Below are 26931 nucleotides of genomic sequence, written 5' to 3' on the forward strand. Positions count from 1 at the left end.
GAAACAAAAAAAAAAAAAAAAAATTAAAGCGCCCCAGTCCCTGTGTGCTCGTGCACAGAAGCGAACGCACAATTACGTCGCGCCTGCATATGTAAACGGCGTTCAAATAACACATGAGAGGTATCGCCACGTGGGTTAGAGTAAGAGCAACAATTCTAGCACTAGACCTCCTCTGTAACTCTAAACTGGTAACCTGTAAAAAATGTGAAAGCGTTGCCTATGGAAATTTGTAAGTACTAAAGTTTGGCGCCATTTTAAAGCGTGACATGTTAGGTATCTATTTACTCTATGTAACTTCATCTTTCACATTATACAAAAAAAATTGGGCTAAATTTACTGTTTTGTTATTTTTAGATTCATGAAGGAAAAATGCATTGAAAAATTGTTGCGCAAATACCGTGTGACATAAAAAGTTGCAACAACCGCCATTTTATTCCCTAGGGTCTCTACTAAAAAACATATATAAAGTTTGGGGGTTCTGAGTAATTTTCTAGCAAACAAATGATTATTTTTACATGTAGGAGAGGAGTGCCAGAATAGGACCGGTATGGAACTGGTTAAAGTATAACTAAAGGGAAAACTTTTTTTTTTTAGTTTTGGATAGAGTAGAGAGAGATTGGAACGCTTGTCAGTTTTTGTTGATGTCTGTGCCCCCGTTAGGGAGATGCCCCCTCTCTATTTGTCCTGTTTATCACTAAAAGTAAAAGAAAGTCCCACATTTTGGGTTGTACCCAGAAAAGTAATAGAGGGGAAATCTTCCAATGGGAACACTAGTTCCGGTGGCCTGGGGGTCCCCAATAGATTCCCTCCATTTGCAGGGATTTTCTCTCACTTCCTGTCTTGGCTATGAGACAGGAAGTGTAGGTAAATCTCCCCATCGGGACAAAGAGGGCAAAAATAAACCTTACAGGGGTTATGACCATCCCTTACACAATGAGAATGAAAAATGCCTATAGTTCTACTTTAGGAACTCCAGAAGGTGATCCTTGGGACCGGGGAATACTTTGATTTTGGCAGGCTCTGAACCATGGCCATTCAGAAAGTATACTGGCTAGGGGTTTAGAGAATGGGCCAGTAGGCTGCACACGTTGAATTTCAAGCTGGAAATGAAATCGATTCAGTAAATAGGCTTATAACCCTGGCTGAGTATAAATGCAACATTTTGGCTTGGTTTTTGTGAGCCAAGTTGGATGCCGCTGGAGCTAAATTATTAGGTAGAAGAATTACAATGGACTGAACACTTCAATAACAGAATTATCTTTCATCACTGTTCAACTGTCCAAAATAAGAATATATTACTCCACTTTTGATGTTTAGACATATTAATGATCTAAATTAAAAGGCAGTCTAACAGTAGAGACAATGAAAGGAAAATGCTTCCATGTTTACAAAGGGATGATAGATTATATGCTGTAAATAATCCAAAGATAAAATATTTTATTAAAAAGAAATCTATTTACATTGCTTACCTATTAGTTCATTCCAACATTGTTGCTTTTAAAAAAAAAAAACACTTTTGCAATGTGTTTCCACTTGAAAGAGACAAGCGCTGAGCTGCAGAAGGAAGAACTTTTGATGTCTTTATTATTACTTGGCGTATGTTCAAAATGTTTCTGGGGCCATATCAGTACATTGGGATCAAAACAATTATTTATGATTTTATCCTTTGTGATTGAAGGAGGGACCTGATGCTGTAAATATAATTTATATTAGGTACACGGGGGGGGTGCATGATCGTGGTGAATATCGCTGATCTGAGCCCAATAACCTCCTATATGCAATCTCTTTGGCGGAACTCATAACAGGCTTTGCATGCTAGAATTTGGTTAAAGTGGTATTACACCTAAAAGCAAACATTCATTATAGTACATCTTACTAATTCTTAGATGTAATGGCTCGCCGGTCTTTTTTTTTTTTTTTAGTCTTTTTCTTCTTTTTTTACCTGGTGATCTGGCCAGTGAGTCTGTTGTTTTTTTCAAAAGAACAATCTCTCTACCAGACGTATCAGTTACATGGATGAGACAAACAATTTACTGCTAACAGGGGTGCTTACAATGATCATGAATGATTTATTTATGTAAAACTTTTATCCCCCCAAAAAAATAATTTGCTGTAACTGCATATAAAGTATTAGCTATAGTTTGGCTTCAATTTGCTAGTGTATTTAAATCTGCTAGTACATCTAATGCCACGTACACACGATCGGAAATTCCGCCAACAAAACTCAGATGAGAGCTTTTTGTCGGAAAATGCGACCGTGTGTATGCTCCATCGGTCTTTTGCTGGCGGAATTCCAGCCAGCAAAAGATTGAGAGCATGTTCTCTATTTTTCGGTTGGGAAAAGTTCCTATTCGAAAATGCGATCATCTGTACAAATTCCAATGCGCAAAATTCCTACACATGCTCGGAAACAATTCCACGCATGCTCGGAAGCATTGAACTTAAATTTCTCAGCTTGTCGTAGTGTTGTATGTCACTGCGTTCTTGATGGGAGAAAGTTCAGAGAACTTTTGTGTGACCGTGTGGATGCAAGGCAAGCTTGAGCGGAATTCCGTTGGAAAAATCATCCAAGTTTTTTCCGACGGAAAATCCACTCGTGTGTACGGGGCATAACACTCCCCTCCCCCCCGAATGACAATGCTGCTGTCCAAAGGTGCCCCTGTGCTACTAATACATGATGTGTGTTACTGGCCAGATCACCAGGTGAAAATAAAGGGGGAAAAAGCCTAAAAAATAAATCGGACTTTTTCTTACTAAAATTCTGACGGACCTAGAAATAGAACATGTTTCAAATCTTTCCGACGGAATCAGTTCCTACCGGGAAAACCGCTCGTCTGTATGCTAGTCCGACGGACCAAAAATGACGCAAGGGCAACTATTGGCTACTGGCTATTGAACTTCCTTTTTCTAGTCCCAACGTGTGATTGTGTGTAGGCAAGTCCGTTTCAGCGCAACTCCGTCGGAAAGACCATCGGAGTCTATTCTGACGGAAAGTCCGGTTGTGTGTATACGGCATTATGCAGCCAGCACCTCTAATGATTGGTAAGCTACAATATTTTACATTTATGGTTTTGGGTTTAATACCACTTTAACAACATTTCTCCCAACTATAGTTATATCAATTCAGATGTATGATATAAAATATGTAGGTAATTTTGACGATCCTGTTAATGATTTCTATGCAGATCTGGGTCCGAGGTGAAGACTTTATACACATTGACTTCTACCTGACTTAAGGCGTTTGTAAAGTTTCCAAAAAAAAAGAAAAAAAAACTTTCCCCCTGCAGGATAATGTCATATTGTGCTAGTATGCATAGCATACATTGGACATTCTGAAAGACTTAAGCCCTGTACACACGATCGGACTTTCCGGCAGGAAATGTTGGATGTCAGGCTGTTGGCGGAAAATCAGACCGTGTGTATGCTTCATCGGACAAATGTTGGCTAGCAGGTTTTCAAACTTTCCGCTACTCTAAGTGTGTGTTGGATTTTCCGATCGTGTGTACACAAAAGTCCAAAATACAAACACGCATGCTCGGAAGCAAGGACGAGCCAGAAGCTCGTCCTTATATATATATATATATATATATATATATATATATATATATATATATATATATATATATATATATATACCATATTTATCTGCGTATAACATGCACTTTTTCCCCCTTAAAATCAGTGGAAAATCGTGGGTGCGTGTTATACACTGATCCCTTCTGTTTCTACATAGAGCCACGATCTCCTGTGTACAAGGCGCTCCGTCACTCACAGCCACTCCTCCTGGCCCCGCATTTGGCCACTGTTCTGACTATCATATGAGCAGGGCCAGTGGGCGTAGCTGTGAGTGACGGAGCCCTGCGTACACAGGAGATCGCGGCTCTGTGTAATTCAGAGGCGCTCGCTCCTTTTCCTCCCTTGGAGACAGCAGGGATAATCCAACACTGGCGAGGCTGCAATGATGGGAAAGGTGAGGCTGCAGATGGGCACTGAGCAGGCTGCATTGTTGGTTAATTTATAGGCTGCAGATGGGCACTGAGCAGGGTGCATTGATGGGCTGTGACCCTAATTTTGCTTCAAAGTTCTTTATTTAAAATGTAAGTTTTTTTTTCCTTAAACTTCCCTCCTAAAATTGGGGTGCGTGTTATATACCTGTGCATGTTATACACCGATAAATACGGTATATAATATATACTGTAGGGCCCTCTGATTCCGCTGATAAGTGTATTATATTTGTACTCTCTACCCTTAATTTGTAAAGCACTGCTTAAACTGTCAGCACTATATAAATCCTGTATAATAATAATATAGTGATGTGAAAAAGTATTTGCCTCCTTCCTGATTTTTTAAATCTTTTACATATTTGTCACACCTAAATGATTCAGATCATCAAACAAATGTTATTATTACACAAAAATAACCCGGGTAAATACAAAATGCAGTTTTTAAATGATGATTTAATTTATTAAGGGAAAAAAGCTGTCCAAACCTGCCTGGCCCTATGTGAAAAAGTAATTGCCCCCTAAACCTAATAACTGGTTGTGCCACCCTTGGTGCCAACAACTGCAATTAAGTGTTTGCGATAATTGCCAATGCATCTTTTACGTTGCTGTGGAGGAATTTTGGCCCACTCTTCTTTGCAGAATTGTTTTAATTCAGTGACATTGGAGGGTTTTCCAGCATGAATGGCCTACTTAACGTTATGCCACAGCATATCAATCAGATTTAAGTCCAGACTTTGACTGAACCACTTCCAAAACTTAATTTTGTTTGTTTTTTTGAGCCATTCAGAGGTGGACTTGCTGGTGTGTTTCGGATCATTGTCCTGCTGCAGAGGCATGACTTGAACCTTCAGGGCCCTAGTGCAAGAAACCATGAAGGGCCCCCCTCTAGGCCCGGGTCCTTTCCCACTGATCCCAGGGCCATTTACTCCTATCCAGTGTTGCCAACCCCCAATTACTTTATTTTCTTTGACAAAGCTTGAAAAATGTACAGACTGAGCACATTTTTTACTGACAACCTTAACTATGAGAGAAACTCCTATTATAAACTAAGACAATCGATATATAAAGCCTACATTTACCATTAAGGAAAAAAATAATAATTGTAAATTTTTCAGGAAAAAAAGCGCATTTATTATTTTTTTCTCACTGGAGCCTGCAAAGCATTGCACCTATGCTTCGTGGATCAGTGGATGGCAGGTGCAATGTCAGGCTCCTGCAGGCACTTCCTCCAGCTTTTTCAGGTAGAAAGCAGGAGGAAGTGTCAAAGGACCATGCTGATAATTGGGTGAGTAGTTTAGGGTGCTTAGCAACTTTATTAGCAACTGTTGAGAAAATTAACACCTTGGTCGGGTCTATGTACAGCATAATGTATAGAGTGCAGGGTCAGGAGTAAGTAACAAAAAAACAACATATGTAGTGCACCAGTCAGGATGAACACCACATTCATATCAGAGTCCCCCCTTACATCCGTGTCCCCAGAGTCCCAGCTTACATCAGAGTCCCCTTACATCCTCCAGAGTGCCCCCCCCACATCAGTGCCCCCCTACATCAGTTCCCCCTTACATCAGTGTCTTCAAAGTGCCCCTTATGTCCTTCAGAGTCCCTCCTTACATCCTCCAGAGTGCCCCCTTACATCCTCCAGAGTGCCCTCTTACATCTATGCCTCCAGAGTGCCCCCTTACATCTGTGCCTCCAGAGTCCCCCCTTACATCCTCCAGAGTGTCCCTTACATCCTCCTCCAGTGTGCCTCCTTAGTACCTTCAAAGTGCCCCCTTAGTACTACTGTGCTAAGGGGCACTGTGGAGGAAGTAAAGGAGCACTAAGGGGCACCTTGGAGGATGTAAGGGGGCACTCTGGAGGTACTAAGATAGTACCTTCAGAATGTCCCCTGCAGAGAGCCCCACGGAGTGATGACCATTGATACATGCCATGCGGAGCAGCCTGTTCCTGCAATATCAAAGTTAGGAGGAGCGGAGTTTAAAATGTTTTACTATCCAAAGTTAAAACAACAAGGGCAGAAGATTTAATTGATTGAAAGATAAAAAAATTACTGAAATTCTGCTTTAAGTGTGACAAATATGCACAAAAAATCAGGAAGGGGCAAATACGTTTTCACAGCACTGTATATATATATATATATATATATATATATATATATATATATATATATATATATATATATATATATATATATACACATACACATATACACACACACACACACACACACACACACACACACACACACACACACACACACACAGTGGGGACGGAAAGTATTCAGACCCCCTTACATTTTTCACTCTTTATTATATTGCAGCCATTTGCTAAAATCATTTAAGTTCATTTTTTTTCCTCATTAATGTACACACAGCACCCCATATTGACAGAAAAACACAGAATTGTTGACATTTTTGCAGATTTATTAAAAAAGAAAAACTGAAATATCACATGGTCCTAAGTATTCAGACCCTTTGCTCAGTACTTAATAGAAGCACCCTTTTGATCTAATACAGCCATGATTCTTTTTGGGAAAGATGCAACAAGTTTTTCACACCTGGATTTGGGGATCCTCTGCCATTCCTCCTTGCAGATCCTCTCCAGTTCTGTCAGGTTGGATGGTAAACGTTGGTGGACAGCCATTTTTAGGTCTCTCCAGAGATGCTCAATTGGGTTTAAGTCAGGGCTTTGGCTGGGCCATTCAAGAACAGTACGGAGTTGTTATGAAGCCACTCCTTCATTATTTTAGCTGTGTGCTTAGGGTCATTGTCTTGTTGGAAGGTAAACCTTCGGTCCAGTCTGAGGTCCTGAGCACTCTGGAGAAGGTTTTCGTCCAGGATATCCCTGTACTTGGCCGCATTCATCTTTCCCTCGATTGCAACCAGTCGTCCTGTCCCTGCAGCTGAAAAACACCCCCACAGCATGATGCTGCCACCACCATGCTTCACTGTTGGAACTGTATTGGACAGGTGATGAGCAGTGCCTGGTTTTCTCCACACATAACGCTTAGAATTAAGGCCAAAAAGTTCTATCTTGGTCTCATCAGATCAGGGAATCTTATTTCTCACCATCTTGGAGTTCTTCAGGTGTTTTTTAGCAAACTCCATGCAGGCTTTCATGTGTCTTGCACTGAGGAGAGGCTTCCGTCAGGCCACTCTGCCATAAAGCCCCGACTGGTGGAGGGCTGAAGTGATGGTTGACTTTCTACAACTTTCTCCCACCTCCCGACTGCATCTCTGGAGCTCAGCCACAGTGATCTTTGGGTTCTTCTTTACCTCTCTCACCAAGGCTCTTCTCCCCCAATAGCTCAGTTTGGCTGGACGGCCAGCTCTAGGAAGGGTTCTGGTCGTCCCAAACGTCTTCCATTTAAGGATTATGGAGACTACTGTGCTCTTAGGAACCTTAAGTGCAGCAGAATTTTTTTGTAACCTTGGCCAGATCTGTACCTTGCCACAATTCTGTCTCTGAGCTCTTCAGGCAGTTCCATTGACCTCATGATTCTCATTTGGTCTGACATACACTGTGAGCTGTAAGGTCTTATATAGACAGGTGTGTGGCTTTCCTAATCAAGTCCAATCAGTATAATCAAACACAGCTGGACTCAAATGAAGGTGTAGAACCATCTCAAGGATGATCAGAAGAAATGGACAGCACCTGAGTTAAATATATGAGTGTCACAGCAAATGGTCTGAATACTTAGGACCATGTGATATTTCAGTTTTTCTTTTTTAATAAATCTGCAAAAATGTCAACAATTCTGTGCTTTTCTGTCAATATGGGGTGCTGTGTGTACATTAATGAGGAAAACAAATGAACTTAAATGATTTTAGCAAATAGCTGCAATATAACAAAGAGTGAGAAATTTAAGGGGGTCTGAATACTTTCTATCCCCACTGTATATTTAAAAATTGATCAGTCCTGATGTACTGTGACTGCTTGCCTCATTTCTTGAAGCCCCCCTAAAATGCCAGGACAGTACAACGCCCCCCTCCCCCCAAATGACCCCTTTTTTTGGAAAATAGATAGTCCAAGGTATTTAGTAAGAGACATGGTAGGTTTTTTGAAGTTGTAATTTTTGTCAGTCTTTTTTGGAAAATGAAGAAATTAAAAAAGAAATGTTTTTTTTTCACATTTGTTTTTACCTTCTGTCACCAGTGCAGTACACCATCATATGACTGGTGTGGCAGAGATCAGGGATGCCAGTTTTTTTTACTTTTTTTGTTGTTACATGCTGTGACACTGTACTGCTCTGTGAAGGTCATCAGGTTTTTTTCGCACTGTGATTACTTATTATATTGATGATTTTATCTCTGTTTTAAGCAATCATTTTTGTGAATGGCATCTATTCATGTGACATTGTGTACTGTTATGATAGCTGTGATTAACCACAGTTGTCACATGGTACAGTTCCACTGTGATTGGCTCCTGTACTATGTAATCACTGTGACCAATCACAGAGATCACAATAGTACACAATGAATGGCTATGAATGAAAGCCATTGTGTTCTATTCATATGTGATTGGTCACAGCGATCACATGGTACAAGGGCCGGCCTGGTACAACGATCTGTGTTCCGATGTGTCCGGTGGAAACAGCGGGTGACAGATCGCGCTGCTATATGGCCCCTAGGGCACGCACGAGGTGAACTCCTGGAGGATGTCATATAACACCCACCCAGGATAACGCTATTACCAATTGTCCGTCATTTTACAATAGGCCAGGAGGGAAGTGGTTAAGAGGTAGTTTACCTGCACGCAAATATTCTTTTCAATTATTGAATTGTAGTAGCAGGCTCACAGGGATGGAGAATCAATATGCAGTTGAAATACATAACCTATCCTATAGTGCTGTTTTTCTTATTGCCAGTAAAGCGTGAATATGGTGTGTCTATACATCTTGCAGCAAGGTCTTTTATTTATACAGTGGGGCAAAAAAGTATTTAGTCAGCCACCAATTGTGCAAGTTGTCCCACTTAAAAAGATGAGAGAGGCCTGTAATTGTCATCATAGGTATACCTCAACTATGAGAGACAAAATGTGGAAACAAATCCAGACAATCACATTGTCTGATTTTTGAAAGAATTTATTTGCAAATTATGGTGGAAAATAAGTATTTGGTCACCTACAAACAAGCAAGATTTCTTGCTCTCACAGACCTGTATCTTCTTCTTTAAGAGGCTCCTCTGTCCTCCACTCATTACCTGTATTAATGGCACCTGTTTGAACTTGTTATCAGTATAAAAGACACCTGTCCACAACCTCAAACAGTCACACTCCAAACTCCACCATGGTGAAGACCAAAGAGCTGTCGAAGGACACCAGAAACAAAATTGTAGACCTGTACCAGGTGGCAAAGACTGAATCTGCACTAGGCAAGCAGCTTGGTGTGAAGAAATCAACTGTGGGAGCAATAATTAGAAAATGGAAGACATACAAGACCACTGATAATCTCCCTCGATCTGGAGCTCCACGCAAGATCTCACCCCGTGGGGGTCAAAATGATCACAAGAACGGTGAGCAAAAATCCCAGAACCACACGGGGGACCTAGTGAATGACCTGCAGAGAGCTGGGACCAACGTAACAAAGGCTACAATCAGTAACACACTACGCCGCCAGGGACTCAGATCCTGCAGTGCCAGACGTGTCCCCCTGCTTAAGCCAGTACATGTCTGGGCCCGTCTGAGGTTTTCTAGAGAGCATTTGGATGATCCAGAAGAGGATTGGGAGAATGTCATATGGTCAGATGAAACCAAAGTAGAACTGTTTGGTAGAAACACAACTCGTCGTGTTTGCAGGAGAGAGAATGATGAGTTGCAACCAAAGAACACCATACCTACTGTGAAGCATGGGGGTGGCAACATCATGCTTTGGGGCTGTTTCTCTGCAAAGGGAACAGGACGACTGATCGTGTACATGAAAGAATGAATGGGGCCATGTATCGTGAGATTTTGAGTGCAAACCTCCTCCCATCAGCAAGGGCATTGAAGATGAAACGTGGCTGGGTCTTTCAGCATGACAATGATCCCAAACACACCACCCCGGGCAACGAAGGAGTGGCTTTGTAAGAAGCATTTCAAGGTCCTGGAGTGGCCTAGCCAGTCTCCAGATCTCAACCCCATAGAAAACCTTTGGAGGGAGTTGAAAGTCCGTGTTGCCCAGCGACAGCCCCAAAACATCACTGCTCTAGAGGAGATCTGCATGGAGGAATGGGCCAACATACCAGCAACAGTGTGTGACAACCTTGTGAAGACTTACAGACTTGTGAAGACTTTGACCTCTGTCATTGCCAGCAAAGGATATGTAACAAAGTATTGAGATGAACTTTTGATATTTGCCAAATACTTATTTTCCACCATAATTTGCAAATAAATTCTTTCAAAAATCAGACAATGTGATTGCCTGGATTTGTTTCCACATTTTGTCTCTCATAGTTGAGGTATACCTATGATGACAAGTACAGACCTCTCTCATCTTTTTAAATGGGAGAACTTGCACAATTGGTGACTGAATAAATACTTTTTTGCCCCACTGTATATGATGTGGCCTAAGGTTTGTCTTTCAGCTTCCTATGGTATCACATTAACCACTACAGCCCCGGAAGAATTTACCCCCTTCCTGACCAGAGCACTTTTTGGGATTCGGCACTGTGTCGCTTTAACTGACAATTGCGCGGTCCTGCGACGTGGCTCCCAATCAAAATTGACGTCCTTTTTTTCCCACAAATAGAGCTTTCTTTTGGTGGTATTTGATCACCCCTGCTGTTTTTTTTTTTTGTGCTATAAATAAAAAAAGAGCGACAATTTTGAAAAAAACGCATTATTTTTTACTTTTTGCTATAATAAATAGCCCCCAAAAATATATAAAAAAACATTTTTTTCCCTCAGTTTAGGCCGATACGTATTCTTCTACATGTTTTTGGTAAAAAAATCGCAATAAGCGTTTACTGATTGGTTTGTACAAAAGTTATAACGTTTACAAATTAGGGGATAGTTTTATGGCATTTTTATTAATATTTGATTAATATTTTCTTTTTACTAGTAATGTTGGCGATCAGCGATTTTTATTGTGACTGCGACATTATGGCGGACACATCGGACATTTTTTGACACTTTTTGGGACCATTGTCATTTATACAGCAATCAGTGCTATACAAATGCACTGATTCCTGTGTAAATGACACTGGCAGTGAAGGGGTTAACCACTAGGTGGCAGTGTAGGAATTAAGTGTGTCCTAGGGAGTGTTTCTAACTGTGGGGGGGGGAGGGGCTGTATGTGGCACGTCACTGATCTCTGCTCCCGATCACAGGGAGCAGAGATCAGTTACACTGTCACTAGGCAGAACGGGGAGATGCTTGTTTACATTAGCATCTCCCTGTTCTTCTCCATGAGACGATCGTGGGTATCACCGCGGACATCGAGTCCGCGGGACCTGCCACCTGACTAACGGAGCTTGCCACGGGCGCGTGCGCCCGCAGGCTGCCTTTTAAAGGGCAACGTACAGGTACGTGATTCTGCCTGTACGTGCCATTCTGCCGCAGTATATCTGCGTGAGGCGGTCAGCAAGCGGTTAAAGAAGACGTATGCTGTGGGTCCATTTATAATATTGAGTGCTTCCCATAAAATTGATAGGATGCATATCTGTGCTACGCTACATGCCATGGAATGTTTTACCTTTACCAATCAGAGGGTGGATATAACAAAGGCAATACAGACTATGCACTTTGCAAGTAAAGTTGCACTCTGCAAGGGCATATGCTCCAGGGCTTAGTAAATGGGGGAAAGCTCTGCTGACTTCCATCATCCAATCATGTGGAAGCACATGTCTGGGTATTATTTGCAAAGTGACGCTTCACATCATTTACCAAATTCTGAAGCAAATGCCTTTGCAGAGTGCAACTGCACTTGCAAAGTGCACAGTCTATTCCCCTTTAGTAAAATAAACCCCATAGTTAGACACATTGCTTAACAGAAATAACAGGAAGCTCAAGGTAATACTTTATAAATGGAGTTTTTGTGTGCAATGTCTTTCAAACTGAATTTCTATTTTTGTAACTTCTGCAATAAAAATTTTTAATAAAACCTTTCTATTTTAATTACACAGCTTGCTTCAAATCCAGGCTTTATCTGACTTGCTGCAGGCTCTAATGCACACATTGAGAAGCTAACAGTATGCAGTGAAATCAGAGCAGGTCAATTCAGTAGAGGAGAGAAGCCTATACAACTGTGTAACAACACTGAAGGTAAGGCTGGAGTTCAACTACAACAAATCAGTAAAAGCGGATAACAAGTCAACAGATGTTCTTCACAAAAAAACATCACGAGGGACGCCGCAAACAGCACAGCCAAGACGCAGTGCCATGTTGATAATCCCATTCAGAGGGTATGTCCAATTGGGGATTACAGTGGATTATCTAGTTTATCAAACATAGAAAAATCCCTGCCCGGACAAATATCCATGACCACATTTACAGCGTCCAATTTACCCTTGATTGAATTCAAATCTGCACAAATCCCTGTGATTTAAAGACAAAGCAAAGACATAAAATGTGCAATTAAGGCCAAAACATGGGTTGCTTTATATTGTGTATAGTGCATTATGTCATCCTCTTATCTAATATAAAATGGTCTAGCTTGTTTATAGTGTGATATTTGTGTTTGTACGGAAGATGACAGCTAAATGTAGTGTTATTATAGGAAAGAAATGGTATGGTAATTATCTTTGATCACAGCTCGCAGCTTTGCCATGCACCCAGCATTTCTATTCTGTATGTGTATGCTGTATATGTTGCTAAATGCCATGACTCAGGCTTTAATCTGGACTATTATAGACCTGACGGAAATGTTTTAGCTTGCAGCAGATGCTTGGAGTGAAGAAAAATGTACATGAAATATTGGATTTTCTATTTCAGCCTGTTCTCTGCAACGGGATAATTCAAAGCAACAAGGACTATTACTTTGTTACCTTATTTAGACTTCTCAGACAATCCATTAAATCATCAGCTGCCCAGAGTACTTTACTCCTGAGAAGTTCAATGATGTGTACTGACATTACTCAATGGGCTCTCAGATCCTGAATACAGGAGAACCTCTCGTCTGGAGTAGCCAAAGGAATGTGTGCTGTTAACTCTTTGCTTTTTTACGCATGTTTTGGAACTGGAATAAGCCTCTTGTGTTCATTATGTACTAAGTACCTGTAGTAACATGCAGTGTTATCACAATAGTAGAATGTTACCCAATCACTGGACAGAAACTGGCAATCATTTCCTGGAATATTTTAACTTGGTTATTAAAGTGGCAGTAAAGTCCCCATGGGTTGCTTGTACCTATAGGTAAGCCTAAAAAAAGGCTTAATTGTAGGTACAGTAAATATCTCCTAAACTTGCACTGTTTAGGTGATATTTACTATAGTAGCAGCTGGTAACATCACTGATGCATGCGCAATGCACTCTCAATGAACGATGTGCCGTGCTTTAAGAGAGCCATGTCGATGTCGTGGCCGCGAAACCCATGCGCTTACGCAGGAGTGACGTCATCAAACTGCCAAAGCCTGCAAACCCGGAAGGAAGACCAGGTGAAGATTGAAGCACCTAAGAGCCGTGCAGTGCACTGTTGGAGGGCTAAGGTAAGTCTTTTGTAATGTGATAGTATGTGATGAATACTAGCACATTATGCTATTATCCTGTAGGGGCCCGATTGTTTGGATTTACTACGGTTTACTACCGCTTTAAGCTTTTCATTAAAAATAGGTGCCCCCAAACTTTGTTGTGGACATGTGTATAGTAATGGAAAATTGTTATAAAATACTTAACGGGATTTTCCTTTCCATGGCAGCATAAAAATGAGTAGATTATGCCCTCACTCCTACCTCATAGATCCTCTCTCCAATAAATACCGTATTTATCGGCGTATAACACGCACCGGCATATAACACACACATTCATTTTAGGAGGGAAGTTTCAGGAAAAAAACTTAAATTTTAATTAAGGAACTTTGAAGCAAAATAAGGGTCAGTGCCCATCTGCAGCCTCACAAGTGCCATCAATGCAGCCTCATTAGTCCACATCAATGCAGCCTCACCATTGCCATCAATGCAGCAGCCTCATCATTGCCATCAGTGCAGCCTGACCGATGCCCATCTGCAGCCCAGAGGGGACAGGGAGGGGGGCGGGACGAGCGCTGACAGATTACATACAGTGAGAATCTCCTATGATAGACAGAACAGTGGTCCAATGGCGGCCCAGGAGACGGGAGTTCCTATTACAGAGGCCACCAAGTAAACAGGAGATTCTCACGTTATGTAATCTGACGGTGCTCGTCCAGCCCCCCTCCCTGTCCCCTCCGAGGCAGCTAAAACTGAAGTATTGGCATATAACACGCACTATTTGCACCCGATTTTCATGGTGAAAAAGTGAGTGTTATACGCCAATAAATACAGTGATTTAACTTTTTCTGCATCCCACCCTTGTTTGCGGCTAGTTATTTCCCATTTTTATGCTACCATGGAGCCAGTCAGGAGAATAGAAAACTGTTGCTTTTTTTTTTGTTGTTTTGATTTTCAAATATGCCATACCTACCTGCTCTGTGCAATACATTTTATTTAATATGCCCTCTCAGATTGGATCCAATCCTTTAGTTCTGTTGTCAAATTATGCACGTATACTTGAGACTTTGGTTATTAGGACACATGTGCACACCATATTGGTTATTACAGGTTAAGACACCCCTCCATTAGATATATTGCTGTTTGGTAAACCCCATGGAATGAGGTTCACCACTATATTCTTCACGTGGAGGGGTGGTTACAACTGTATTACCTTGTTTTCACAGTTCACACTGCATTCATATATTGTCTGTGCAACTACTCTATGCAACATTCTACATAGGTCCTTCTGTATTAGTAAGAACAAATTGGGTCTACTGATGTCTATATACCCTACTGCCAACTGTATTTTTTTAAATTTTCATTGATAAAGAATGCAAAAAAAAATGAATATCTTGCAGCTTACCAGTCCTTAAATGTCACGGAGGCATTCGTTTTGTTTTTTTATGCTGCTTTTTTACCTTATTTTCACCTGGTGATCCAGGCAGTAACACACTTCCTAGCTTAGGGTGTCTCCACTTAATTAAAGAGCAACACCGATAGCTTTGGACAGCAACATTGTCAGTCTGGGAAGAGGGTAGAGAGTAAAGTGGTAATTCCACTTTATACAGGCCTAAGAACCAGCCAGGATTTCTTCATATCCATCATAGTTCCAGGGGCAGCAGGACCATCCCAAGCATTATGTTGCTGTTAAATCTAACCAATGAAGTGGTTTAGAAGGGGAGCAGCACAACACAGTTACATAGTTACATAGTCCATCAAGTCCAACCTATGTGTGTGATTATATGTCAGTATTACATTGTATATCCCTGTTTGTTGCGGTCGTTCAGGTGCTTAACTAATAGCTTCTTGAAACTATCGATGCCCCCTGCTGATACCACCGCCTGTGGAAGAGAATTCCACATCCTTGCTGCTCTTACAGTAAAGAACCCTCTACGCAGTTTAAGGTTAAACCTCTTTTCTTCTCATTTTAATGAGTGGCCACGTGTCTTGTCAAACTCCCTGCCACAAAAAAGTTTTATCCCTATTGTGGGGTCACCAGTACGGTATTTATAAATTGAAATCATATCCCCTCTCAAGCGTCTCTTCTCCAGAGAGAATAAGTTCAGCGCTTGCAACCTTTCCTCATAACTAATATCCTCCAGACCCTTTATTAGCTTTGTTGCCCTTCTTTGTACTTGCTCCATTTCCAGTACATCCTTCCTGAGGACTGGTGCCCAGAACTGGACAGCATACTCCAGGTGTGGCTGGACCAGAGTCTTGTAGAGCGGGAGAATTATCGTTTTATCTCTGGAATTAATCCCCTTTTTAATGCATGCCAATATTCTGTTTGTTTTGTTAGCAGAAGATTGGCATTGCATGCCATTACTGAGCCTATCATCTACTAGGACCCCCAGGTCCTTTTCCATCCTAGATTCCACCAGAGGTTCTCCCCCCCCAGTGTATAGATTGTATTCATATTTTTGCCACCCAAATGCATTATTTTCTATTTTTCTACATTGAACTTTATTTGCCATGTAGTTGCCCACCCCATTAATTTGGTCAGATCTTTTTGCAAGGTTTCCACATCCTGCAGATGCGGGGGATGGAAAATTTAAGTTCAGCCCTGCTCATGGACTGTAGAATAGGCACATCTGACTGTGTTCACAAATGTTCAGTTGATATCTGATGGTCATTTCCTTGCTTGCCACTCCCCCATCTGCACCGGGCTATTAATTGATAAATGTTATGGGCACGTTTTCGGGACAGTAGGGAGCTACAGGGGTGTAACTTTGCATGCAAACACTAGTCTAAATATGTGAGATAGTTCAATCTGGGCTTTGGGGCATCAATGTTGCTCTGGAAATGAACTGAATGTGGATACAGGTATGTGGAGGTAACTGATCAACAGTCCAGTGGTCAGTTGGCAACATGAGACTTATCTGCCGGCACATTTTGAAAGAGAACATCTAAACTGATCTCAAAACACCACAAGACTGAAATATAACTTTAAAAAACAACTGTTTCTGTGAAAAAAAAATAATTGGCGGGTTTTCCCTCTACCCCTGTCAGGTTTATATGGAAAAAACTAAGTGTGCTTGGCCCACCCTTGGTAGACCACAAATACAAATCAATAACTGCTGTTTTTCAACTCCATTTACCAGTTAGTTTTATAAGAATCCTATATGCAATAATACAATCACTATTGAGTTTTAAGGCATCTTCAGGTCATGCATCCTGAGAATTCAGCCCTGTTGTCAATTAGAGAAAAATTCTTATTACATTTTGAAGATACCATAAAAAAAGCTGCATATTTCTCAGAGAACTTGTATGGTAATGCTTACATGATCAAACCATATATTTTTACTTCTTAAAATCCGTTCACTCGTTCATATAAGATATGTGCCAATCTCTGGGAAAAATTTCTACAGTCTACAATGGCATATTAAGCCAATTATTGTGGTTAATGCAAATGTAAAAAATGCAGGCCAAAGAGGGTCCAAAACCAGTCAGAAGATAACTGCTGGATAATATATAGGGAACCCTATGAGACCATTACTTTGCCAATATAATTGTTAGCTTCATGCTGCAAGATATAAGCACATATTCTTATTCCAATAGTAAGCCAAAATGATTAGGTAAAATAAAACAGGTCTGTTATCCAGAACGTTTGTTGTTCATTCATATTTTGCTAAATTGGACATTAACCCAAGAGAAGAACTATTGTATCATGGCTTCCCATGCTATAGAACGCAAATTAGCATCTTTTGACATTGCCAAATCTTAGTACAGGACTTTGTAAGTTTGGAACCAGTATACAAGCTATGTACATTCTTTTAGTAATTAAAATGGTTGTAAAGTCAGAAGGTTTTTATCTTAATGCATATGCATTAAGATAAAAAGAACTTTCTGTGTGCAGCAGCCCCCCTAATGCTTACCTGAGCCCAGCTCGATGTTGCAGGAGAGTCTCGGCTGCCTGGGACTCTCCCTCCTCATTGGGTTTGACAGCAACGTGGCACCATTGGCTCCCACTGCTGTCAATAAAAGTCATTGAGCCAATGAGGGAGAGGGTGCTGGACCGAACCACGACTATGTGTCTGTACGGACACACAGAACAGCAGCTCGGCTCAGGTGCCCCATAGCAAGCTGCTTGCTGTGGGGGCACTCAACAGGAGGGAGGGGGCCAGGAGCACTGAAGAGGGACCTGAGAAGAGGAGGATCTGGTCTGCTCTGTGCAAAACAATTACACAGAGAGAGGAGGTAAGTATAACATGTTTGTTCCTTTTAAATTAAAAAAAAGGGAGCCTTTAGTAAATGTGTTACGTTTAAGGTTAACTAGGGGATTAAAGCCTAACAATATGTTGAATATTCGTTCAAATCGTTTTTTGGGCTAGTCTGGCAAATACTGCTTGCCAGTAACTCTCCTGATCCAGCAAATAGCTTATCTACACAGATTCACACAGGAAAGTTCTGTTTTTGGTCCATTCATGGTTCTCATTTTAACTGAGTGTTTTTTTACCCCTGAAATGCATTGACTGTTTCTTAATATAAACTAATAAATTCATTTTCTCTCTTTTATTCTTTGAACAAACGCTATTAGTGCATTTTTTTTCTGGTGTTCCGGCAGTGGGACAGAGACTTCCTGTCCCATTCCTGGAACAAAATACAGTCGGGCTGAGCCTGATGTCTTCCACCCACCTCTCCACCTTAGCCAATCAACCCCACCTTCCCCCTAGACTAACAATGCTGCTGTTCAAAGGTAAAGCAAAAAGTTACAGCGCCCAAGATGTAATTGGAAGTGGCAAAGGAGAGGATTAAATGAAACAGCTGCTACTAGTAATTGGTGATATACCAAAACAACTGATAAAGGAAACAATAAGCAGCGCTAGTTTGTAATCCTTATCATAAGTGTCAAAAAGCTAATTCATATATATATACAAAATGTGCTACTTTGTATGTGTAAACATGCAAAAGTGCTAATTCCAAAAAAACATTGTTATAAAGTGCAATAATCTACATAACCAAATGAATCAATAGTGACATCACTGTAAAAAACAACATTGCAATCCAATGATATCACAACTAAATGTGCAAAAACATTTCTTACATTAAACATTTAACATAAAGTGCCAGTATTGCAAATGCATATAGTCCAAAAATTGCAAATCAAAGTGCAAAATGCTATAAAAATATAAGTCCAGTGCTGTGAAAAAGAGAAAAGTGCAACATGCAAAAAAATGCTACAAAAATATCAGTCCAGTGCTGTAAAAATATGAAAAGTGCAACGTTTCATCATTCGACGTCCGTGCGTGGTGACGTCAGCATTCTAGCCCCGCTCTACACGTTTCGTCATTCAACGTCCTCACGCGTGAGGACGTCGAATGACAAAACTCTTAGGGCTGGGCTAGGACGCTGACCTCACCACGCATGGTTGGATCAGACTTGTGGCTTGTAACTATCAGATGGAGACGATCGGCAACACGATAGAGAGTTCATACCCTAGGATCGGGCAGACACTTGACACATGTGAGTGCATTTTATTTCTTTTAATAAAACCTGTTTTAAAACATTATTACACTAAGGAAGCTTTCCTCTCTCTTTCTTACTTTTATGTGTGGCCGTGATCTACATCAGAGGTGTTTGACTGAGAGAGAAGATATTGGGAATCAATACCTAGGCGATTAATCTGTTGGAAATTATTAAGAAAGTGCATTAGCTGGTTTATAGTTTGACCAACTATTAGTTCTGATGAGTCATTTTTGATGGTGAAGGATCACATTGGGTGTCACCTATACGTGATTTAAACACATGTCAAAAGAATTGATTCAGCGTTTTGAAAATTGCACTTGACTTTCTGGGATATACCTTTTTCTGGAACACCTGCTGTTTTTTCCTGAGTGGACTATTTGATTGCATGTTGCACTTTTCTCTTTTTTACAGCACTGGACTTATATTTTTGTAGCATTTTGCACTTTTTGTGCAATTTTTGCACTATATGCATTTGCAATACTGCCACTTTATGTTCAATGTTTAATGTACTGGTAAGAAATGTTTTTGCACATTTAGTTGTGATATTATTGGATTGCAATGTTTGATGTTTTTTTTACAGTGATGACACTATTGATTCATTTTTTGCACTTTATAACATTTTTGTTTTTTTGGATTTAGCACTTTTGCATGTTTACACATACAAAGTAACACATTTTGCATAGATATTGATTCGCTTTTTTTTTTTTTAATCAAATCGTTTTTTTATTGAATTTTTCAGTATACAACAAAAGTTCAAAAAACACACAATGCATTTCCCACAAATACCACACCCAAAACAAAAAAAACAAAAAAAAACGATTTCTATATTTGCGCTCACCAGTCTACGCTTCAATCTTTACTCAAGACCCTCCATCAAATTTTTACTCCTTAATGGAGCATATATAGTTATCCCCTTGAAAAATAAGATCCTATGTCATTAATGATTTTCCTCAGTATCATTGAGTTGGAGACCAGCCACCAGTGCCAAATTTTCACAAATTTTCTAGGGCTCCTCCTATGTTTATATGTCAATTCCTCTCGTCTTAGACCCCATACACACTATTAGATTTTCTGCAGATTTTTGTCTTCAGATTTACACAAACCATATAATATGAGGTCAAACCTTAAGAGTTTCAATTTGTATGCAATCAGGCAGGCCCTTGCTCTACATGGTTTTGGTAAATCTGAAGACAAAAATCTGCAGAAAATCTAATAGTGTGTATGTGGTCTTAGATTAGGATTAGCTTTTTGATACTTAGGATAAGGATTACAAACTAGCATCACTTATTGTTTCCTTTATCTACTGATCAAAAGTGTCTCTGTTCCTTCATCCAAAGTGTAGATACTCTATTACCTGAAAGGTGTTACTGGCCCTATCACCAGGTGAAAAAAAGAAGGAAAAAGCCTTAAAAAAATGAATGCAACGACCACATCTAATGACTGGTAAGCTGAAATATATTATATTATATTTGGGTATAATACCATTTTAAGATTGAACCACCTCTCGTCCACTATCATGTCTTCTATAGAGAACTTAGGTTAAAGTGTAGACATGTGCAATTCATTTAGTTCCGAATTCGTTTTTTAACGAATATTGACAAATTCGTTAATTCTGAAATTTCCGAATTTCCAAATTTTTTCATTTCCGAAATTCGGATTTCCAAACATTCAAAATTTCGGAAATTCGAAATTTCAGAAATTGGAAATTTTGGAAATTCGGAAAATGGAAATTCAGAAATTGGAAATTTTGGAAATTCAAAATTAGGAAATTAAAAAATTTGAAATTTCATAAAATTGAAAATTCTAAAATTTGGAAATTTGGAAATTCAAAAATAAGATTGAAAATCTGAAAATTCAAAAGAATGAAAATCTGAAAATTCGAAAACCTGAAAATCTGAAATAATTACTAACTAATAATAAATAATAAATTATAGGTATTGGAATTTCCTTTCAAATTTGGCTGTTAGTGAACATAATGAGTATGAATTTATCCAAAGTTACAAATTATCTGAAATAACAAATGCCGTATTTAAACAAATGGAACATAACGATCTAATAATAATAAATCACAATAATAATAATAAAACCTTTTTATTATTATTATTTATTATTAACTTGTTCCATTCCATTTGTTTAGATGCAGCATTCGTTATTTCAGATAATTCGTAACTTCAGATAAATTTGTATTCGTTACATTCACAGACAAATTTGAAAGGAAATTCCAATACCTATAATTTAATATTTATTATTAGTTAGTTATTATTTCAGATTTTTGGGGTTTAGATTCTCATTCTTTTGAATTTTCAGACTTATATTCTTATTTTTGAATTTTCAAATTTATGAAATTTCGAATGTTTGAATTTCCGAAATTTAGAATTTCCGAACTTCCAAATTTACGAAATTTTGAATTTCCAAATTCGAATTATCGAATTTCTGAAATTTTCCAATTTCCAAAATTTCTATTTGACGAAATTTCAAATTTCTGAATTTCTAGTTTCCGAAATTTCAAATTTCGAATTTCCGAAATTTTGTATTTCCGAAATTTCAAATTTCCGAAAATTTCAAATTTTCCAATTTCTGAAATTTCAAACTTCCGAAATTACGAATTTCCAAATCCTGAAATTTCGGAAATTCAAAAATTCAGAAATGCAAAATTTCGGAAATTCAAAAATTCTGAGATTTCGGAATTAACAAATTTGTCAAAATTTGTTAAAAAACTAATTCGGAACTAAAATTAATACGGCCTACATTATAATAAGTATTTTACTGGGTACAAGTACCATCATCCCCAAATATCATAAACACAAAGAATAAGAGGGTGAAGCCGTAGTTGCAGTTGCTGCTACTGTCAACTCCCGTCTCAACCCCCCAAAAAGGAGGAGGGGTGGGACTATTGCGGTACTCGATATCAATATACAGTGATGAATATGGAAAATGAGATAAGATTTATGTATAAAAAATCACTTTTAATAGAAAAAAATTAAAAATAAGAATACAATACAATTACAATTGCAGTTACAGACAACAACACTACATATAAGTATAAAACGAGGAAATACCACCCAAACAAAGCAAGTGGATTCCGCAGGGTTGAAGATGAAAATTGTATGTAAAGCTTAATTCTCGACCGGTTTCGCGGTTAACACCGCTTCTTCAGGAGAACCATATCTACAACATGATATAAAATAGCTTTAACATATACAGGTGTATGCATAGGGTTATTGCAGCAGAGTCATTTAACAAACATGTCAAAGTATTTCATACAAATAAGATAAGGATAAGGACAAGCTCACCCACTCAGGCGACTTCCATGGGCATGCAGGACCCAATAAAAATACCCCCGCGGTGGTCACAGGGGATGACAGGCAGCCTCTGATGGATAGATATTGAGTTAACTGATTATGAGTATCACAATACTGTGATATCGTGAAAAGGTGTGCCATTTCCATGCAATTACAATAGACCCAAGGTGGTGGTAAGGAAGGGGGAAATGGAGGGGAAGGGGAGGGAGACGGGAGAGAGACACAAGGAGGGGATGGGAATAGGGGAGGCCTGGAGGGAAGAGGAAGGAAAGAGGGGGGGAGAGACAGGGAAGGGAGGGGGAGGGACAGACAAGGGAGGGAAATAGGAAGGGGGGAGGAAAACAGAGAAGAAACGAGGGAGGGGGAAAGGGGGGGCAAGGAAGGGGGAAGGAGAGGACGGCAAGGACAAAATGATACATGAGGAAGGGGGAGGAGAAGAGGGGGGGGAAGGGGGGAGGGGGGAGAGGGGAGAAGAACCACAGGGGAAAGAGCAAGGGGACCAGGGGGTGGGGTCGAGAAGGTAGAGGAAGGGAAGGGAGGGGAACTGGTAGATGGGGAAGAGGGGAAATGGGAGGAGCGAAGGGGAGGGCGGAAAGGGGGGAGGGGGAGGGGGGGAGGGAGGGGAAATGGGGAGAGGCAGGAGGGCAAAGCGGAGGGGTGGAGGGGGGGAAGATAGGAGAGGGGAAAAGAGGGGGGAGGGGGAGAAGGGGGGAGGGGATTGGGGAGGAAGGGGAAGGAAACAAGAACAGCCACCACCCATGAGGTACTGAGGATTGAAAGAGTTAAGAGCTGCACACTGACAGTAGCAAAGGCTGGCACTCACCAACTGTAAGTTGTGATACTATATAGCGCTTGAGCCGAGGTTAAATATAGGAATTCACTTTATGGAAAGCGTAGGTAATTAGAATCCTGTGGGGCCATAAACGGCACTGCAACTACAGGCACAAGTAAAGCAGCCAATTCGGAACTAAACAAATTCGTTACTATTAGTTAGTTACTATTTTTAATTTTAGTGATTTTATTTCTTTTTTCGGATTTTTGATTTCCAAAAATTCAGAAATTCGGAATACGGAAATTCGGAATTCGAAAATTCTAAATTTGGAAATTTGAAAATTCGGAAATTCAAAATTCGGAAATTCGAAGATTCGAAAATTTGAAGATTCAGAAATTCGAAAATTCGGAAATTTGAAAATTCGAAATTCGGAAATTTGAAAATTCGGAAATTCTAAATTCTAAAATTTGCATATTCGAAAATTCAGAAATTCGAAATTTTAAAATGTGAAATTTTGAAAATATGAAAATTCGGAAATCTGAAAATTCGAAATTTGGAAATTCGAAAATCCGTAATTCAGAAATTCAGAAATTTGAAAATTCGAATTTTCGGATTTCCGAATTTTTGAATTTCCAAATTTCCGGAAAAAGCAAAAAAACAAATGAAACTAAAATAAAACAAACAATTTTTTTCAGTGCACATGTCTATTAAAGTGTTTGTTAACCCAAAAAAATAAAAATACAGATCCTGGTGCTTTAAAGCAGATTAAACAGCACAGTGCTTGTGCTGTGTTATCTGCTACCTCTAAACTGTAAAAAAACCTCCCTGAATCTGTCACTTCCTGTATGCCCTCTCTATACTGACCACAATAACCAGGGCTACTCAGCCCTTTTCACCATGGTCAAAGTCCGCCCCTCCGTCATACGCGGCCCTGATCTCAGCTCTCCCCCCTCACCCCCCTCCTTCCTGCCTGTCCGCAACATGTTTGGTTGACGAATGGCCGTTCAGAAACTAAATGAAAAGTGCGAAATGAAAAGTGCAAAATGAAAAGCGCGAATCAACACTCTCCAAACTTCTACTAACACGAAATTAGCAGAAGGAGCCCAAAGGGTGGTGCTAAAGAGCTGAAAAACCACGTAGTACGTCTAGTACATCACTACGTTCGTATTTGTTGGCCAACAATTGTGTGGCCGTGTCCATGCAAGACAAGTTTGGGCCAACGCCGTTCGGACAAAGTTCCACGGTTTTGTTGACCAACAATCCGATTGTGTGTACGAGGCATTAGTTGAGTGTGCAGTTCTGTGTATAAAAAATTAGCGCCACCTACCTAAAGTGTTATGTGCTATAAATAAACTATAAAGTTTACTAAATAGTACTCCACAGCTGCTGTACACTTCCAGTGACTTCACCTCACCATACAACATATAAAATAAAATGAAAAATATAAGTGCGGCACTATTAATCTATCATGTGAAATATCCAGTGATATCAAATTATATTCAAATAAATAAATCTATATAATAATGTGTTCAATTAAAGTTTATATGCTGGGGGCATGGCCTGGACGGGCATGTGAGCGGACGCATTACACGGAGCTCCCGCCACTGATCCTTCTAATATCCTGAACCCGCCATCGATCCAAACCCATGACCGACCCACCAGCACACCGCAACCCCACAGGACACCTCACAACACCGGCAAACGGGCCTGGAGGCCCAGAATGACCAGAAAGGGGGAGAAGGGAGCAGCAGCAGCGGCGGCCATGGATGGCCAAGATGGCGCCGGCTCTCCTTTACCACAGTGTGCGGCTCGCACAGACAAGGCACAGGAACCGAGCGGTAAGGCAGCGAAATCTGGCAAACAGTGGGGGAAAGAGCAGCCCAGGGACATGGTATACTATGCCCAAAAAATGCAGGGACAGAGCGATACCTCCCCCCTGAATCAGCAGGCACTGGCAATGGACACTGAGGGACAAGAAGGCGCCATGACTCTAGATGACACGCTGCCATTAGAAGGCTCCCTGACCCTTAATGCAGATGGTTCTGACTCCGTGCAGGAAGAGGTACAGCAGCCTACACTAAGTGACATTCTGCGGGCGGTACAGAGTTGCACAGCGTCTGTAAATGGACTGAAAGTGCAATTTGGGAGCCTCACTGAGACTGTATCTCTCCTGCGCCATGACATTCAGAAGATCAGGGAGAGAACCACAGCGGTGGAGGGAAGGATCAGTGAGGTGGAGGATATACTACCCCCCCTCACTAGGGATACTAGAAGTGCATTACAGCAAGCAGCTCAGGCCAACGCTAAAAATGACGACATCGAGAACCGTCTCAGGAGGAATAATGTACGCATAGTGGGGCTCCCAGAGAAGGTGGAGGGAAGGGACCCCACAACATTTACAGAAATGTGGTTACAGGACATATTCGGCAAAGATGCTTTTACCGCGCTCTTTGCAGTGGAGCGAGCACACTGTACACCACTGAGACCCCTCCCCCCAGGCAATCCACCTAGATCAATGCTGGCCAGACTCCTGAACTACAAGGACAGAGAAATAATACTTCGATTGGCCAGGGAAAAGGGTGCAGTGCACTATAAACGGAACAAAAATTTCCTTTTATCCTGACTTCTCGGCTGAGGTACAGCGCAAAAGGGCCAAGTTTGCAGAGGTAAAGAAAAGATTGCAGAAGATCCAAGTCATGTATGCCATGTTATACCCGGCTAAATTACGCATTACGGCAAGAGGTCAGTCCACATTCTTTGAATCTGCAGCCGAAGCGTCCGCCTGGTTGGACCACAATGAGCAAGATCTAAGGAGGAGGAGACAGGCTGATATGGGAGAGTGAACAACACTAAGCGGAGCTGGGAAGTCGGTCAGTCATTACTAGACGTTTTATAGTCTACAACACATTTTGCGGGACAACGTTACTATTTTACAAAGTTAACGCGCGACAAGGGCTTTGTTCACAAGAGATATATCAAGAAACACCAAGGTGGGATAGTTGTACCCACAGGAACTTTTTTGAACACTCAAGTTTTGGCCCAGTTGAAGGGGCTGGTTACAATGTGCCCGGTTGGCACCAGTTTAAAGCACAACTTAAGGTGCACAGACGGATCGGGGGAACCCCCCCTGACCACTGTGGGAAAGATGCTCATATCCAGGGAACAGGTTCTAAACTACGGAGCACACTGTTACAGTTAGGAAGGACACTTCTGAATATGGAGACACCACGCACACTCTTCCACAGATGCCTCGGGTCGTCATTGCAAAACAACGCTGAATGCTATACCGGGACAGTCTGGGTCATCGGGACTGGCACTGATACTTTACGGCCAGAAGACAAGACGAAGAAAAAGATTCACCCAGGACTTATCACTTTACAGTACCAATTATGGCAAACACCCCAGTTGTGACATGGAACGTCCGAGGGGTCCATGATCCCTTGAAGCGTACCATGATAAGCACATGTCTGAGAAAATTTCACCCAGCAATAGTGGGCCTCCAGGAGACTCATCTAACAAAAGATACAGTCAGTTTTCTGCAGTATTCCTGGGTGGGCAAGGCCTACCATTCCACTCACACTGCATACTCTCGCGGGGTGAGTGTCCTGGTACATAAGTCCTTGGCCTACCAGGAATTAGACGCTGTTATTGATTCCATGGGTAAATTTGTGTTTTTACACTGCAGGTTGTATACATTGACGTTGATATTGGTGTTTGTGTACATACCTCCTCTGTTCTCCAGG

The 26931-nt window shown here is 40.7% G+C and overlaps 1 protein-coding gene across 1 annotated transcript in view; it reads left to right on the forward strand.

Moving 5' to 3' along the window:
• Positions 1-26931, forward strand: part of LOC141134431 (uncharacterized) — a 57618-nt gene that overhangs the window by 16864 nt on the left and 13823 nt on the right. Inside the window, exon 3 of the mRNA XM_073623975.1 lies at positions 12107-13627. The gene's annotated coding sequence lies outside the window, so the exon portion shown is untranslated. The remainder of the gene's footprint in view (positions 1-12106; positions 13628-26931) is intronic.

The sequence above is a fragment of the Aquarana catesbeiana genome, linkage group LG03 (assembly GCF_042186555.1).
Source record: "Aquarana catesbeiana isolate 2022-GZ linkage group LG03, ASM4218655v1, whole genome shotgun sequence".
Taxonomy (NCBI): domain Eukaryota; kingdom Metazoa; phylum Chordata; class Amphibia; order Anura; family Ranidae; genus Aquarana; species Aquarana catesbeiana.